Source organism: Acinonyx jubatus, chromosome D3 (genome assembly GCF_027475565.1).
Source record: "Acinonyx jubatus isolate Ajub_Pintada_27869175 chromosome D3, VMU_Ajub_asm_v1.0, whole genome shotgun sequence".
Taxonomy (NCBI): domain Eukaryota; kingdom Metazoa; phylum Chordata; class Mammalia; order Carnivora; family Felidae; genus Acinonyx; species Acinonyx jubatus.
This window is the reverse complement of record NC_069392.1, coordinates 62,581,722-62,594,775: the sequence shown is the minus strand read 5'-3', so window position 1 is coordinate 62,594,775 and position 13,054 is coordinate 62,581,722. Positions and strand designations below refer to the sequence as shown.

At 36.8% G+C, this 13,054-nt stretch overlaps 1 long non-coding RNA gene across 3 annotated transcripts; it reads right to left on the bottom strand.

Moving 5' to 3' along the window:
- Window positions 1–220: 220 nt before the first annotated feature.
- LOC106972946 (uncharacterized) lies at window positions 221–7,813 on the bottom strand. Of its 3 annotated transcripts, none has more exons than XR_008291389.1 (4): window positions 7,702–7,813; window positions 6,817–6,864; window positions 5,397–5,464; window positions 221–536 (listed from the first exon to the last, which is right to left on the bottom strand). It is a non-coding gene; the product is annotated as an uncharacterized LOC106972946 (long non-coding RNA). The 3 variants fall into 3 exon arrangements; XR_003423778.2 differs by having other exon boundaries at window positions 221–441; XR_008291390.1 differs by lacking the exon at window positions 6,817–6,864 and having other exon boundaries at window positions 221–441.
- Between the last annotated feature and the right edge of the window lie 5,241 nt (window positions 7,814–13,054).

The window sequence follows — 13,054 nt, the reverse complement described above, 5'->3', positions numbered from 1 at the left end:
GACTCCAGTATATTTGGGAAAATTTTGAAAGCACTGTCTTGCAATGGAAAGAGTGGTTCTGGGAGTAAGGGACTTGTGTTGTATTTTCCATTTTCTCACTATTGAGGTGAAATGTGGAGTATATTAATCTCTTGACCAAATTTTCCTTACCTGAAGAATAAAGATAGTATATATGTCCAACTCATTTCATGAGTGATGAAGATTAAATGTGATACAAGAAGAAGATCATTAAAAGTTTATTGCCAACACATATAGGATTAATAACTTTGAAAAGCACACATTTGAGAGCAAGAATAGCAGGATTTGTTCTCCTGGGTTTATGCATCAGTCTTGTCACTCAGCAGTTGGTCTGGGTTGTGGCTTAGCTATTTTAAAGGAATCTCAGTCCATAGCACTGCCAGTGCACCCCTTACTGATTAAGTGACTCTTGAGCTCTGTGGGCTAAGAATTGCTGTTCCGTTGTATTCTATCAGTCATTGAGCAGGAATTAAAAAAAAAAAAAAAAAATGTTAACAGCACAGATCTCCATAGATAGGCTGAGCAAAAAGGGTTGGAAAATGACAGGTTAATCATTTTAGGAATGCCTTAGAAATGTCATTTTGGCCATTACAAAATGCTATAATCCATTTTCAAGGTAAATATGCGTGTGGAGGAGTGTGTGTTTAATCAGCATAATCTTTTATAATGTGTTATAAAATTGAGTCCTATGGTGTCATTAATCTCTAGAATTGACATATGTCCGGGGTGCCTGGGTGGCTCAGTTGGTTAGGCATCTGACTTTAGCTCAGGTCATGATATCACAGTTTGTGGGTTCAAGCCCCTCATCAGGCTCTGTGCTGACAGTTCAGAGCTGGAGCCTGCTTCAGATTCTGTCTCCCTCTCTGTCTGCCCCTCCCCTGCTTGTGCTCTGTCTCTCTTTGTCTCTCAGCAATAAATAAATGTTAAAAAATTTTTTAGAATTGACATATGTCCCATAGAATCAATGTGATTTGGGAGATGAGATATAAAACTTTGTAACTGTGGCTTTAGACTAGCTACAGAGCTATGTAAGCCATGAACTATAAAAAGTCATTTCTAGCAGTGAAGGAACAAACTCAAATAGCCCTTCCCACCTCCTTGTTGCTACTTAATGCTGTCTGAGGATTTCAGTGACAATTCAGAATGAATCAACAGTAGCCCCAACTGGACAACACTTCTAAAGTCAGTCCTTTCCTGCCCCAAACCTACTGTCTTTGATGTGTACAAGACAATTCAAAACCCTGAGTTCAAGAAAAGACAGAACACTTGTGCAAAGAGAAATCAAATCTGACAACATATTGGAGGTCCCAGTCACTACTGACTGGAGTTAGTGGATTATCTAGTATCCAATGAGATTAGAATGAGATCTTGTGTATATTCTAGTGGTACCCATTCCAGTCTGTATGAGTGGGGACTGCTTACTTTCTTCACTGTAGTCTTAGTGGATTATAATCCACTACCTGACGCCCAGCCACTTTCTGCCCCAGTGCCTAATCCTGATTTCTTTTCATCCAAACTATTGGCCAGAATTTTTCTTAAAATTGAGTAGTCCACCCTAGAACCACAACGCTAATCTAAGAGGATACCTACTGCCATACCTTGCAATTAGGCGTAGTTAATTTGGGTACTGATTCCAATTTGGATCCTATCCAAAGCCATTGTATGCCCTTGTACATTGCAAGTAGATCTAACTATTCCTCATTTTTAGTAATTCCAATGCAATTACCATGTAGATTACTTTTATCTTAACTTGTTTTTTAAATTTACTCCCATTTCCCAGACAACTCTTTTGGTCCTAGCATCTTTGGTATGAGGCATACATAGGAAATAATCTATACGTTATTATTCTTACTGGATAACTTTATACTTAATTGCTTATAGCCAGGATCTGCTCTAAGACCTTCTCTGACTGCTCAGCTCCTAATGATTTTGTTACTTCTCTAAGCTCCTTTAACATCCACCATCTATATCACTCACTTGAGATATAACAAATACTCTATTTAGAATTATTAATCTTCTGTGGTGAAATCTAAGAGCTCTATATTATATGCTTCTAAAGTGCAAGTTGTATGCTTCACAGTTCTTTAAGTATCATATTATGTTTTGCAATGTCTTGCTCATTTTATGTATAATAAGTTTGTTGATGGTGGTAATGATGATTGTTTCACTTTTCTCATAAAACTTCTTAATTTATACTTTTGCTTTCAATGCGTGCTACCATTACCCGAGTTCTTAATTTGTCTGTTTGCTTCATTTCTTCCTTGCAAGCTAGTGTGGTTTGGATTGCTTAATCTTAGTGAAAATTCAAATGACTAACAAAGTTGAAAATGGAAATAATTGGAATTTAGTTTGATTTGGTCAGATATTCTGATCATCTGATTACCCAAATCACATTGGCTACATGACTAATTTCATCATCTTGACAACATCAGCCTTTAAAATGACTCATCTTGGATTGCTGACTTCCATGGCACTGAATAAACATAATTATAACTGCTGGATTTGGGAATGATGTGAGCTCAGACTTTCTTTTGTCATTTAAGTGAAGTCTGCTAACAACACCAAATAAGAAATTTGAGACAACCCAATAATTCTATGTGGTAGGCTAATGGGAGAGAGACAGAGAAACTACAAATGATGATTGTAATTTCCTTTGTCTTTTCAAAGTATCTTCAAAGATATCACAGTTAAAACCCAATTGATAATACTGTGATCTACGTGGGACATAAGGAGAAACTGAACAGAGAAGATAATGGAGTTTTCTTAATTTATGTAGCTAATGATTAGAATGGTTAGTACTAGAATTCTTGGCCAAGATGGTTCCAGGTTGACCACACAACCACTGCCACTTTGTCACTAAGCCACAGGAATAAAGATATTTCTGACTTATTATGGTAGGATTTCTATTTTTCTAACCCCATTGCTGATTTAGTCCTTGCCTTAATCTTTCTAAGCAGGGTGAAAAAGAGGGTTGGGCTAGTTTCCTCATTTCCAAAATGATTTCTTAAGTCTTCATATCTGCCAAAAGTTTGGACTCCGAGGGATGTTTAAAACCATCTAAACTTTAATTTCAGATATTTCTTTGAAACTTAGCTGTGACATGATTCCTCAGGAGTCCTAGCCACCTGCCAAGTTTGAAGTGCTTTTGTTCAGCTGTTTTTAACTTACTGCTGAGAAAGTTCCTGATTTTAATAAGATGGAAAATTGTAGTTTTTCCATTGCCCTATAACTCCAAAACAACGAAATGAGTGTGCTACATGAAGAAGTAAATAAAAAAGCAAATACAAAACATACAGCACAATTATTGTCAGGATATTTTGATAAATATATTGGGCATTTGGAAAAGTGGCATACTAATGTCAGACAAAAGACAAAGACCACGGTCCTCAACCAACCCAAATGATTTACTGAGTTCCAGGAATATATCTAGCCCATATTTGGTCCTCTTTTGGAAATAACATAGGAAGATATTGCCCATGTTTTTTGGGGTGGGGGAGCACTAAATCTGCTAATTAGTATAATTAAATCCTTGAGTAAGATATTTTAAATCAGCAAAACAAAACATTCAAACAGCTGAATCATTTTTTGAAGGCATTATTTCAAGTATAGACATTATCTGTGTTAGGATGAAGCACATGAAATATGCACTAATCCAATTTATTGTTGTTTATTAAGTGGCTCTAATAATTGGAGCCAGTATTTGTGAACCTGTATAACCCATCTAACTTTGGAGAGGGACAACAAGTTAATAAATAATTTTCCTCTTTCCTATCAGTTCCTTTTTTAATTTTGTGAGAGATTGGCCAATTTCAGTCTTGCTGATTAGATTGACATAATTGTTAAGACAGAAAAATTATATCACATAAGCCTGTAGCTATGATCTCAGTTGAAACTGAGGTTTCTATGTAGGTACTAAAGGCTGTCAAAATACCCAAGAGAACAAGATGTTTGAATAAGTGGTTTGCTTTCCTTTCCCATCCATCAACACATTTAAGCCATTTGGTACATGGAGACACTGCCATAGTGATAGACAATTGAGTAATTCTGCCTGATGCTTGTTGGAACACTCTCTCATCCTAAAAAGAAAGCCAAAGCTTTCTGGAGTAATAAGTCACCTTTTTGCTCATCCTCTGAAAACTTGTTCATGTCCCACCTTGGACTCAAGAGAATAGAATATTGTCACATGTGTGACTATCTCCTACATTATCACAAATAAATATTGCAAATCACAGACTTTTCTCTAAAAAATGAGAGACATTTATTTTGTAATAATTCAATGATTTTTCCCCTATTATTCAAGATGATTGATGTAGATGTAATCATTCTGTCTCTTAGATATTGGTAAAATAAAGTGACAGTTGTCGGCTGTGCAGTAAGGGACCATCTGCACCAAGATGCTTGGAGGAATTAAAAGGTTGGCATTTTCACAGCATGATGTAAAGGATCACAATTATTCAGTTAGTTTATGAAGGCTATGTCTAAATAAAAACTCCAGGTATAATATTTCATTTTAAATCCTAAATTATGTAGATTGTTTGCCAGAATTAGAAGAGATCAATTTTATAAACATTCAAGTGAGATATTCATGAGGTTTCAGGTGTTTTCATCTCCACGTGTGCTTAGAATGTCCAGATTAGAATTACTTCTCCCCTTATGCCCAAGCATCTAACTGATATCTGTGCTTTTAGTCTAGGTTAAAGTCTACCTCCTCCAGAGCAACCTGAGCTAGGATTGGGACAGCTTATAATTCTCTTTCTGTTTCATTCTCTTACCCAACAAAAAACATATAATGGACATATTACTTTGTGCCAAGGACTGTGCTAAATGGTAATAATCAAACAAGCATTTCCATGCTTTCCAAAAGGATAATAGTAATAGTAATAATAATAGTAAATCCATATTAAAATGGTTGTTGAATGAATCTTTTGCCCTAAATTCCAACCTGAATCTATATAATGGGAACTTTTACCAATGTTCCTTTCCTCTCAAGCAATGTTAGAGGTGGGAATATATTTCTCCTGTCCATCCTTCACTTCCTACCCAAGGGAAGAAGTCACTAATCCTTATGGGAGCCTGCCATGCTTTAATTCTTGATCAGAGCTAATTGAAGTATCAAATAACACAGCTCAGATGCAATCTTTGTGCTCTTTTTTCTCACTTCCTCTGAGTCTACTTTCCCTGTCCATCACTGCCATGTTTTTAGAGTTGATGAGTTGATTTCTAAATTAACATTCTAACCATACAAGGTTAAGATCAGAGAACGGTTTAGCTATAGAGAAGGAATATTATCCATTGATAACATTTTACTTCCAAAGAAGCTGGAGCAATATTTAGAGAGTTGTGTTTTACAAAGATAAACTTAATGCAAAATATCTTACCAATTTTAAGTGCATTTGAGAAGGGTTGAAGCAAGCATCATTTAACAGACATGATATGTGAGGAAGGCCTGAAATGAAAGGTTGATTTTGAATAGGTAGAAAGGAAAGAAAGTCAAGACAAAAATAATAAGAGAAAGAGAAATTAAAGAGAAAAAGTACATTGTATTCTTTTTAAAAAAAATTTTTAATGTTTATTTTTGAGAGAGACAGAGCATGAGCAGGGGAGGGGCAGAGGGAGAGGGAGACACAGAATCTGAAGCAGGCTCCAGGCTAGAGCTGTCAGCACAGAGCCTGACACGGGGCTCGAACTCAAGGGACTGGGAGATCCTGACCTGAGCCGAAGTCTGACGCCCAACCGACTGAGCCATCCAGGCGTCCCCATTGTATTCTTTATTAAAGTGAAGATCAGGGGCACCTGGGTGGCTAAGTTGGTTAAGCATCTGACCCTTGATTTCAGCTCAGGTCATATATGATCTTAAGCCCCTTGTTGGAATCTGTGCTGACAATGTGGAGACTCTACGGGATTCTCTCTCTCCTCCTCTGTCTGCTTCTCCCCAGTGCACATGCACATGTTCACTCTCTCTCAAAATAAATAAACTTTAAAAAAAGTGAAATTTTAAAAAATATATAAAGTAAAGAGCTACACTGCTTTGGGGTAACTTTTTTAACCTTTACTATTTCATATCATTAACATATGTTTATATTTATGCAAATTGAAGGGTTAAAATAAATTAATTTCATTAGTTTATATGTTTGGCTCTTTCAATAAATACATTTATTTAACAGAGTCATATACCTGCCACCCCTCTCTTCTGTGACCCTTCTTCATTTGCAATAGAGGTATTCAGGTAATTGAAACATCAGACTTGCAAGTTATTGTCTTCCTCTGAAATCTGAAAAGCTACCCTAAGTAAAGATTTACTTGTTTGTTCACCTAAACAAAGACCACTTTCTCTTCCACTCACTTAGACTTTTAGATACTCCCACTTTCCGTGGTCCCTTTATGGTGTAATTTAAAATGTATCTTTAAAAAATGAAATTTTTCTTTTTTCAATAGCTCTTGCCCCTCTTTCCTTGATGCCATGAACATTTTTAAGTTGTTCAAAGACAGAATCTGAGGGGGTACCAGTTACTATCCTAACATTTAGAAATATCAGGGCGAGGTTTCCCTGGAAACCACATGAACATAAAAACCATGCAGAGCAGACTTGGTTTCATCTCTAGTTACATTTTCTATTGAAGAGAGAAATCACCCCCACTTATATTTTGTTTTAGAGGTGAGATTCAGGGCAGAAAGCTGTGGAGGCCATTTTATTGGGTTTCAATATCTAGCAGACTAGAGTTATAGTTTCAGGACAGAAAATAAAACTAAATATGGTCTAAACCACATATAAACATGAAAATGAATTAAAAGCCCCACCTTGCCAGGTGACAGCATAGAAGGATGTGCCGGGTGGCCTCCCTTTTCCTGGTAAAGGAGAAGAGAATCATGACTTCTCAAGGGGAGAAGAAAAGATTAATTATCTCATGTTCACCAGGGTGGTCAGTTTGGAAGAAGGTGCCCACCAAGCATCTTTTACTGCTGAGATAATGGAAGAAGCACACTACATATTTATCATATTGCTTTTCTATGAAGTTACTATAATCATAATAAGATAATAATGTCTTTCCATTAACTCATGTATATTATAAATATAGACTTATTGCACCGTAATTCCTTAGATTTGCTATGTGGTGATGACAAGTCTTTTAAAAAGTTCATATTGTCTAGTCTGAATTTCCCATCACAGAGTCAATGATTCTGTATTGTACGTTATACAGATGTTTCATACAATGTTTTAGTTAGCATGTGCTTTCATTTAAAAGTGGGACCAATTTTTCCCTTTCATGCATAAAAGTCTTGGACCTAACTCAAATGGATATATTTTTTAAAAAATCAAACTGATAACATGGTAATGCATTAAATTGTGAAGAGTACACAGTAGTTTTTCAAAAGCTTAGGCTTTATATTCAGTTTCCTGGAGTACAACAATAACCATTTTTAAAAAGTGAAAAGAAGAAGAAGAAGAAGAAGAAGAAGAAGAAGAAGAAGAAGAAGAAGAAAACAACCTGTCTTTACCTCTAGAGAATTCCAGGTTTTTGATAGAGGAAAATGCACATTAAAGAAACACAGGGATAAAGATCATCCCAGTCTGAAATTACTCAGTATCTTTGCTTTACCCAAATTCCCAAGGACTCATGATATAAAAAAGGCTATGAAAAAGGAAGAAAAGTTAACTAACTACCTCATCTTCTATAGCCTTACCCACAGAGCAGAAGCCAGTTTTCATCTCAAGCTTCTGCTTCTTCTGGTCCAAAATATGGTCATTTGTTAGCAATTTGGAAAGGAGAAAGTAAGCCAGACGACAGAGGGACAGTGCCCATACTCTGTACTCAGAATGGCCCATTGTTAGTCATATCCTGTGTCATAAGAATTAGGTTATGTTTGTTTCCACTCAAGCTAAGCAGTTTATAATCTACTTAAATATTTCTATGTTTTTTGTTTTATCATCAGTTGGCCACATATTTATTATGTTATAATTCTCAAGCTGTTTCCTTGTAACATTTAATTAAAAAAATAACAATGATGCATGCAGTTTCTTAATGGATATAGGATCAAATATTGGAAGCTAAAAAATCTCTATTTTTCAGTTTTAAAAATGGGAACAGTGGGTACTAGGATTATTAAATAATTTGCCCTGGAGACCCAAGCTCATCATCATCTGGAGATGATCTGAACCAAAATGGAACACAAGTCTCCTGATCTGCTTTTTGATTATTATGAAAGAATTTCGTAAAAATCGAGTAAATGGAAATTTGAGATCTTAAATGCTCTTATTTAACATTGTGTTATTTACACAATTTACTGGGCAGTGGGCCTGCCTGTTAGTCTTTGTTGGAAGAGTGGTTGTTAAATTCTCATTAATCATTGCTTCTGTAACAAATCAGCTACAGTTTAGAGGGACTTGAATGGGGAGGGAACAGCTTTATGAAGTGGTAGCTGAAGTTAACACTAGCCTTGACCTTTCTTTCCTGGGCGACATTTTTGCAGAATTAAAGAATGGGAAAACCCTGTACTACATTTAAAGTGCAACATCTGTAGCACAGTTTTATTTTTTCATACATCATTAGTATTTGTTTCTCATGATGATCTACAGTTTCAACAGAGGAAGCTGAAAAGTATGATGGGCTGCAAGTTCGTAACTATGAATCAATGAAACTTCCACTGTGGGAGATTCTATTGTATTAGTAGGAGGGAAGGCTATCAAGTTTTATAGAGATGTGAGAAGTGAAAACAAAACAAATAATGAGCCTTGTGCTGGACATTTGTCTTGTTTTCTACTTGTTTATCACCTCAAGAACAATCTCAGGATTTGGGGGAATTTCCTCCTTTGACAGTGATGCTTGCCCAGTGAAGAAACCTTAAATCTCACTTGCCGGCTTCCTTTAAATCTGTAATGCAGCATTTGAATTCTGCTAATTGGTTGAGGTCTCACAAGACCTTGTTTTGGGACTGAGTCATCAGAGGAAGCATGTACCCAGCAGAATGACATTTTGGTGAGGGCAGCTGTAGAGACCTGTAGTTTCCAGGGCCAACAGCGTAGTTCTGCTGCCACCTTTGTCAGTGTCAGCTTGTGGTCTGTGCCCACCAGCAGGACCTGAAACATCTTTGCTGGAGTCAATCCACAACGAAGCTGAGGGTTGTTCCCAGATACATAGATTCAAAGTGTGACATTCGGGGTGCCTGAGTGACTCAGTCGGTTAAGTGTCTAACTCTTGATTTTGGCTCAGGTCATGATCTCAGGTTTGTGAGATTGAGCCCCTGCTTGGGGTTCTCTCTCTCTCTCTCTCTCTCTCTCTCTCTCTGCCCCTCCCCCCACTCATGTGTGTGAGCTCTCTCTCAAAATAAATAAACGTTAAAAAAAAAACTTGAACTGTGACATTCTGATCTTTATGTGCTAGTTAACATCCCTTAGTAAATTTCTTTTGTGATTTAACCAGTTAAAATGAGTTTTCTGATTTTCAGTTAAGAACCCTGCTTGACTCAGCTCCTTACTATGTACAGACATTCTGCCAATTATTTTATGTATTTAACATGATTTTATTCCTTACAAGAATCCTACTATAGAGGAATATTATACAGTGAAGCTCAGGGGCGTTAAGTATGTTGCCCAAGATCATTCAGATATTACATAAATGAACAGAGACACTTTAAATACTCTCTTCCTAACCTTATAAAGCATGAGGCCGAGTTTTAATTTAAAAAGAAAAAGGTGTTGGTGGTTTACACTGGAATACAAAATGAAAAAGTACTGATGAGCTCTAGAATCTGAACTCAATTCCCTCATATGCCTATGCCTAATGTAAACCGGCTATTCTTACAAAGCAGGGACCGATTTTCATATAGATCTCCACCTCTTCTTAGATTATTTGAAGTGTCCACTTATCCAGTTTGTTACATTTCAGCCTCAGGTGGGCCTTTCCTTGAGTAGTTTGTCTTTCATTCATCTCCTTCTTTCTTAACTCATATGGCTTCTGTTGTCTGTATGTGATAATCAGATGACATTTAGCCTGTGCTTCCTTACCCCTTCTGTTTGGATTCTCTAGCTCAGAAGTCAACAACTCTTTTTTAAAGGGCCAGATAGTAAGTATGCTGTGCTTTGTGGGCCATATAGTCTCTGTTACAACTATTCAAATATCTAGTTGAAAGCAGCCATACACAAACAGCAAATGAATGAGTATGACTCTTCCAATAAAACTTATTTACAAAAGCGGTGGTCACCAGGGTTAGTTTACAGAATCCTGCTGTAGCCCAATGATTCTCAAATGTTACATCCCACTGGATTGGACAGCCAGTTCTTAGCATTTTTAGTGATTACATATTTTTGCATTGACTTTGTCTCTTTTCTGTTTTATTCCCTCTGTCTCTAAATCCTGCTCTTTTGAATTACTTTCCCAAATATTATACCCATTCATAGATCTTTGTTCATGCCTGTTTTGGCAAGAACCCAGACTAATAACATTAGTACCAGGAGTGTGGTTAGAAATCAACTCATGGCATGTAGTATCATATTTATTGACCTTTATCTTTGTGTAATTGTGATAATATGCATGTGGGATGTGAGGCATTGGGTTATATGATAGCCTGGGCCCTTAAACCATTATGGGGAAAACTTCAGTCATATGGATTATGAAATAAATTGGAATTTGTTAACTGTTTTGGAAACCATAACAAAAGAAAATGATAGACTTAGACAACTATCAACCCAAAGCTATGAAAGCAAAGGGTTTCTATTGAAGAGTTACAGAAAGCCCTTCTCCCTATAGTACCTGGTAGAACTTTGCTAAAAATGAGTCCTAGTATTTAATTTTAAGTATGGTAGAGCTGCCAAGGAAACTCAGTGTGCAACCCTGAGGTTCCTTGTGTCAAAGTTGGGGATCTAAAAGGAAAACCGTTGAGCCCTAAAACCTAGGATGAATATAGTTGTTAGATAAGCCTGAGACTCTTAAATTACCAAAGCCCCCTGATTTTCTTATGCCAACAGAAGCATCTCCCTTCCTTTTATAGAGGAGGACAGATTACTGTTGTTAAGTTATCCTTAAATAGTCACCTAAAGCAGGTACCTCTCAAAATGATGCTTGCCACCTATAAGATCGACCCGTTTCCACTATATTGCCTTCATGCCAAATATCAGGACTCAGTATAACCCAAGTAGGAAGTAGAGTCCCTGCTCTTTGGGGACGTAGCTCCACACTGAATCATTGTAGTCTTGACTAATATATACTAGAGTAATTGGTAAAACATGGATGAAAGTGGATCTCTATAGAGCCTTCCACTGGTTAAGTGGATGGGCAGATATAAGGCTTGGCATGTGAATGTCCTCCATTGTCTTGAGATTCAATATTCTGGCAGGATTTTTTGGTCCTAGTACATTACTAGATGTAACTTTGAAACTGGAACATGATGACTGCTTACATAGTTAATGAAGTGGAGATGACACAGAAATTGTAAGGCTTAGTATAATGAAGTGGTCAGAAGGCTCAGGGCAATATGTTGTTATGAATTAATTGTGTGAGACTGGAGAACCCATCAGCTGACTTAGTTCTCTTGGTGGTTCTCAGGATACTCCTTCCTTTTAGGCAGTAATGAATGTGCTAGTGCAGACATAACTGGAATCTCTGAAAAGCTCAATGTTGGCTGTCATCCAGAGACCAGAATAGGCAGTGGAAGAGGCTGCTATGGACTTGAGATCTCTCATATGGTGCTGCATCCCTGATAACTGGAATACACAGATCTGGAAACCAAAGGACAGAAGCAGGATCATTTTTAGTGACTCACTTAATAGACCTTTTTCTATTTATTTATGTAAACTTAGGCTGTGCTGGTTTATAGATGCTGGATCTTGGGGAAATAATCTTCCAGAGGATACAAGAAGAGTTCTAAAGAACTTCAAGCTAGAACTATCTTTAGGCTTCTCATGCTAGGAGAAACCAGGACAAAAAAAAATCAAGTTCTTATGTAAGTATATCAGCAATCAATTTTAAGTACTATGAGCAGCTAGTATTATAGCTATATAATGGGAACAGATGATTCATTATGACATTTCTTGGTGTCACCATTTTTAGTACTAATGATTAATGGGAAGGTGCAGCAACCAAGTCCAATAAAGCAAGACAATTAAGAAATCATGCTTGAAATTCAGATCACCTTCTAAGCAAGCCACTTAGACCAGTTGAAGTGTTGGTAAAGGGTGAGGAGAATTGTAGAATAATTGAGGGAGGGTAGGGATGATAAATACCAATATAGCTTCAGGATTAAGTTGCTACAGTGAAGACTGTAGCTTTCTCTACTCATTCTATTATATTGATTATATGAAGAGTTTGTGACTGGCTACCATTTTGAATGTGATACTTTGCTGAATTGAAATTAATGGAAGGTATTGACATATCCGAGTAGTGCATGGCTTTGACTGTGTTGGGCCCCTTTTCTGCACCACTTCAAATCTGATTTAAGCTGTTGTTTCAATAATAAATTCCACATGGTCTTCAAATATCTTCAGATAAGGGCAACTTAAAAGTCTTCAAGTTCTCTTGTTTCTTGACCCAGAGCTTCTCTTATGTGCACTGTAAGACACTCATAGGAATCTACTCATGTGTGTGAACTCATGCATGGACAACCCAGAACTGCAAAGTTGTAAGTATCCTGTATAGTAACTTTTCAATTACAGAAGATGAGAGGTGATGAATAAATGTTTCCTTCTTTGTTTCCCTGCATGACAAAAATCTCATTCATGTTTCTTAGATTTTTTGGATTCTGTGAGATAGAGCACCCACTACTCATAACTAACTAAACAATGTACCCACTCATTGACTTTTCCTTTTCCCCTACTTGACCCCACCATACATAATTTCTGCTTTCGGTATATAATCTCAGGGTCTACTGTGAGAGGAATTTAGGCTATGCAAATCAGAAAGAATACTCACATTTCATCCCAGGATTTCTATGAATGAGTGTTTGATTGCTTAGTCTAGCAATCATCAAATCTGGTGGAGATGAGGAAGTTCCAATCTCTTGGATTCTCCAAAATCTCAAAGATACCTCCTTGAAGGGAATTGCT